A 6,000-nucleotide genomic window follows, 5' to 3' on the forward strand; every position below is an offset into this window, starting at 1 on the left:
TTTGCTGATCAGGGAAAGGAGCCATTGCCAAATCTTCCTAGCTTAGTTTCCACCTGTAAATAACATTCAAACATAGCATTCAAGACCTTTCAATATCTGTAGTGAAAAATGTGTAAACTCTTTTTTCAGGACTGAGTATCAAACCTAGGGCCCTGCATTGCTAGTCAAGTGCTCTCCCACTGAAATAAATTTTCCAACCCTTATTTTTACATCTTATTTTGAGATAAAGGACTTACCAAGTATCACAGGCTGGCCTAGAACTCAACCTGAAACCCAAGCATACCTTGAACTCCCAACCTTTCTAAGCCAACCTCCCCAAAAGCTAGGATAACAGGCATCGGCCACCAGGCCTGGCTCCCCAAATCTTCATTAATAGGCTTTTCCAAAATATAACAAATATCAGTGAAGTAAAATTCTGTTGCTGTTTTACTTCCAGTTTAAATCTCTTCAAGTTCTCCATTACACAGATTAAAAAGAACATTAGTATCCATCCAATATTTTTTACATTTTTTAAATAATTTATTTATTTTTATTTTATGTGCATTGATGTTTTGTCTGCATGTATGTCTGTGTGAGGGTCCCCTGGAACTGGAGTTACAGACAGTTGTGAGCTGCTATTTGGGTGCTGGGAATTGAACCCGGGTCCTTTAGAAGAGCTGTCAGTGCTCTTAACCACTAAGCCATCTCTCCAGCCCCCTCCTTCCAATATTTTTATCTAAGTTAAATTGTTGAGCATTCTCCTTGCATCCAGTAACTCTTTTCACCCCTTTACCGATAAATGCAATCACATGGCCAAGTCATATTTTTGTGGGAGGAGAGTTGCATGTGTTCATGAGTATAGAGGCTGGAGCTCAACATTGAGTGACATTCTTCAGGCATCATCTACCCTCTTTTCTGAAACTATGTTCCTCATTGGCCTGGAACTTACCTGTCTTAGTAGTGGTTTTTATTGCTGTAAAGAGACTATTGCTGTGAAGAGACACCATGACCACAGTAACTCTTAAAACAAACAAACAAACAAAAACAACATTTAATTGGGGCTGACTTACAGTTTCAGAGGTTTAGGCCATTATCACGGCAGTATGAAGGCAGACGTGGTGCTGCAGAAGGAGGTGAGAGTTCTACATCTTGATCTGCAGGCGACAGAAGGAAACTGCCATACTAGATGTAGCTTGAGCATATGACACCTCAAAGCCTGCCTCTACAGTGACACATTTCCTCCAACAAGGTCACACCTACCCCAACAAGGCCACACCTCCTGAGAGTGTCACGCCCTATGGGCCAAGCATTCAAACGCATGAGTCTATGGGGCCATTCCTATTCAAACCACCACATCACCAAATAGAGTAGTAGACTGGCTAATCAGTAAGCCCCAGGGGCTCACCTGTCTCCTCCCTAGCAATGGGATCATAAGTGTGTGCCACCACACCCAGCTTTTTCACGTGGGTTCTGGGGATTGGGTTCGGGTTCTCATATTTGCATAGCAAAGCCCTTTCTTTACCAACTGAGCTCTCCATCTCCAGCCCTCAATAAACTTTTCTGGAAAACATCGTTTTCACTATAAGTTCTAGAAAACAAAGCTGGAATGTCTCTATTTCTTCCTGAACTCCTTTACTTATAAAATAGTGATCAGGCCAGGCGGTGGTGGCACATGCCTTTAATCCCAGCACTTGGGAGGCAGAGGCAGGCAGATCTCTGTGAGTTTGAGGCCAGCCTGGGCTACAGAGTGAGTTCCAGGACAGGCTCCAAAGCTATACAGAGAAACTCTATCTCGAAAAACCAAAAAAGAAAGAAAAAAATAAAATAGTGATTGACTATGAAGTATTTTGTCAACTTGGGCACACTTTAAACAACCACCCTTCACAGTCAGGAATCAACCAAGTAAAGTGCTGAAACTTATCCCATTTCTTCACATATAAAGTGGGGTAGTAGATATTGTGGCTGCCTCCACCTACAAGATTATCATAAAGAGGTAATAGATATGGAAGTGCTTTGCAAACTACTCAGAAATTTACAGATAAAAGTACTCATCTCCAAGAGTCTTTGCTCTGTAGTTTCTTCTGAATCTCCGCCAGGCATATAACTACCACTTTTAAAGAATGCCTCATTTATTTCTCATAACAGTCCCGGAGGATGAGAACTATTATTGGCATGATTGCATTCAAAAGTCTGGTGTGTAACTGGGCACATAAATATTTATTGAGGACGGCACTGGAGCCTGAAGAAGGAGTGCCTTGTCCAAGTAAACACAGTTAGTTAGACACCGAACTGGAAAACAAGCCAGAGCTGACTAACTGAAGTCCAGGACCCTACAGTCCCTAAGTCAAACTACTATCCCCGTGTACAGCCAATCACAAGAAGTTGTTGTCATAGAGACAATCTTACTCGGTAATGCAGTCAAAACCATCTCAACGCCTTCTCCGTCTGATGGCCAACTCCCCACCACCAAGTACTGTCTGCTTAGATCATTCTCCTGGGAAAAGTGTGTTTTCTGTCTCTTTGAGAACTGACAACCAAGCACACAATCTTCAGATCCCTGAGGTACCTGTGTTTTAATAGCCAGTGAACTTATGAGGCAAGGTACTAAACAATAAATCTTAAACAATCGGGTGTAACCAAACAAATCAAAGTACTGAGGAGAAAATAAACTGAGAGCAAGTGACAACATCTGTGCCATGTCCTTGAGATCCCACTACTCCTGTAGCTACCTACGAGTACTTACACATGTATCCTTGTTGAAATCTGACAGCTATTCTTTTTTATTAGTTCCTTGATTAGTTCTTTTATACAGTTCCTCATATAATGTATTTGGAACATTTTCATCCCCTTCACCAACACCTCCCTAGCCACCCAGCTTTGTGTCTTTTTTTTTTTTAACTCTAAGCCCATCAAATACAATTAGTGCTTCCCATGGACTCTTGGATTTGTGCTCTTCCACTGGAGTGGGCCATACCTCTAAGGAGACTGAGCCTCCCCCAGCAGTTAATCAATTACCAATAGCTCCTCAGCTAGGAGTAGGACTTGGTGCCCACCTTCCTGCTCAGTGCCAGGATTTTTATCTAGCTTAAGTTTGCACACATCTTAGGCATGCTATCACAACTACTGTGAGATCACATGTACCACTGCCCTGCTGTGTCTGGAAAAGATTATTTCTTGGTAGGTCATCCACAACCACTGGTTCTCATCATCTTTCTCTTTCCTCTTGGGAAATGATCCCTGAGCCTTGGGGAAAAGGCTCCACTCTTCACAGCCTAGCCTGTTAAGCAAGGCTACTGCAATTTTATACGGTAACTAGAGAAATGTGCTCCATTCAGGCCGAAAGAGCACAGTGGCACCATCTTGATTTGAAGACAGTGCCTTTGTTCTTTTGTTCTGAGGAAGGAGGAGCCTTGAGGATGAAGGGTGGAGGGAGCCACAGGAAAGACAAGTTGATACTAGGAAGCACAGCAGTCTATCTAGAACCGGATTTGAACCCCAGATCTCACGAACCCCCTCAGTCTAGTGCCTGTATATGATGCACAAAACTGCACAACTGTATGCTCCAGCCATTCATATGAAGCATATTGATGGGCACAGTGAGCAGAAACAGATGATGAATTCTGATCATTTGAGATCAAGGGATGGATTACTTCATGTTGTAGATGGATTTAAACTAACTTGAGATTAGTTTTAGGGGAGAAAATAGATTTTTTTGTTTGTCATTTTTGAACATTTTTAGCTTCTTGTTTCCTAACTTGAGTTTTTCTCTATTTGAAAAACATGAAAATAGCTTAACTCTGCAGCATCATAACAATGTTCCTCTTTTGAAATTAAGCTTAAACATAATACAAAAACAATGCCTCTATTGCTTTAGAGCCATGAATTATGGAAATAATAAATTTACTTCTAAACTACTGAGGGGATTTGTATTCTGTCTCTGGCCACTCAGGGAGAACACTATTTTCAGGACAGCTAGTAGAAGGACATGAAACTCATACATTTGTGGTGATTTTTGCTTTGCTCTACCCTACCCCTGGGAGAAAACATCATCTGTTATTTTCTGAGTTTGGTGATAGAAAATTTTATTTGAAATATAAGCTCATTGGAGATAGGATATTTTTCTGGCAAATAGAATTTTAAAAGCTGACAACAGAGACTTCATCTATTGAATTTTATATTCAAGGGGAAGTAATTTGGAGTTAATGCATTTATCCACTCCCTGGTCCTTCTCCATGGAAAATTAGAGAACTTTGTAATGCTTCTACCACTCACAGAGATTCTCAGTCCATCAGAGATGAAATATCTTTATAAACTTTGAGTTTTACTGGTGAGAAAATGGTGAGATTTGACCACCAGAAGAGATTATGGAATGGGAGATTTCAGACTTTTCCTGGTGTCTCAGCCTATTTCCTGATGCTATAACAAAATACCTAAGCTGAATAATTTCTAAAACATAGATCTTTATTTAGCTCATGGTTCTGGGTGATAAAAAGTCCAAGAGCATCTCTGGCATCTGTTTGGCCTTAGGTGAGGGTCTTTTTGAAGCATCAGAATATGGTTAAAAAGACCAATACAACAAGTTACAGCAAGACAGCCCAAAAGAGCTCACTTTTAAAACTGTTACTCTTTAGATAACCATTAACACAGGAGTGAATTTGTCCATTCATAAGGACAGAGCTCTCCCATCCCAACCACCTCCCCAAATCCCCATCTCTCCTATGCCAATACTGTAAGTCTGCAGCACATGAAATTTGGGGAGTATTTCCAAACCACAGGAAACCAAGAAAAATAATAAATTTCAATTATTGAAACACCTTATTTCAGATTTATTATTAAGCAAATATTTATGATACACTTCCTCATTTGTTTACCACATTCTTCGACATCCTCTCCCAAATCCTGCTTGTATATGGCCTGCTGGGCCCATTAGCAACTTCAAGCTTGTCCTTACACTGTCTTCCTTATGCCTCTCTGGCAAAACTTACACTCTCCTTAAAACTCATATTATGCCAGACACATCAGCTGTGATGTGTGCTGCAAGTCATCTCTGTCACCAAATATCTGACAGAAATAATACAGGAGGGAAGATTTGGGCTTCTGTTCTAGAGGGTTGGGCAGATGATCTTGAAGTATCTACCACTGTGTCATACATACGGTTGTTCTACCCAGCCAGCTGAGTCATATTTGACTGTACTAAAATTGGATAATAATAAAAAGGCATAATGTGTGTGGAGTGATAGTAAGTGCCTATTCAATGGGGGGAAACCACTCTAAAGCTCAGAACAATACTTAACATTGTAGGACAAAAAAAAAAAAAAAAAAAAAGTGTGCTACTTCAGGACCTTGGACAGTAAAAAGGACTTGGGCTGTAAACCGTGGTCTCTTTCAGAAAGAAGCTTGTGGCACCACATTGCATCAGACACAACACTGTTTTTTGGTTTTTCAGACAAAGAAAAATTAAAAATTTCCCATTCAAACATGAAGGATGACTATTTCTATTTCCAAGCATTCTACTCTGAACTATTTTCTAATATAAATAAATGTAACAAAACTAATTCCTGAACATTCTATACATCCAGTTATTTGGATGTCAAAATGAAACCTAACGATTATATATCTGTGGTTACACACACACACACATACATATATATATATATATATATATATATATATATATATATATATATATCCCAGATAGTGACAAATGAAAATTTCTGAGCCACACTTTGAAACTTGGATTCTCTCATTTGTTTCCCCGACATGTATTTAAAAAAAATATATATGAGTAACAAGTTTTTAAAACTGATCATTGGAAATGTTATGTGACTCACATTTTACGAGAGTTAAAATATGGAACTGTAAAGTCTCTGTGGATGCATGAGAACAAGGCACCCTAAGGTACTGAGGAAGCTCTAAGGCAGTGATGGCAGGGATCTTTCGGATGGGTGGTGAGTGGCTTCCTCTCCTGGTCTGCTCAGGTTTTTAAAGTTAATTGATGACACATAGTTCTGAAGAACTGCA

Source organism: Peromyscus eremicus, chromosome 14, assembly GCF_949786415.1.
Source record: "Peromyscus eremicus chromosome 14, PerEre_H2_v1, whole genome shotgun sequence".
Classification (NCBI taxonomy): Eukaryota; Metazoa; Chordata; class Mammalia; order Rodentia; family Cricetidae; genus Peromyscus; species Peromyscus eremicus.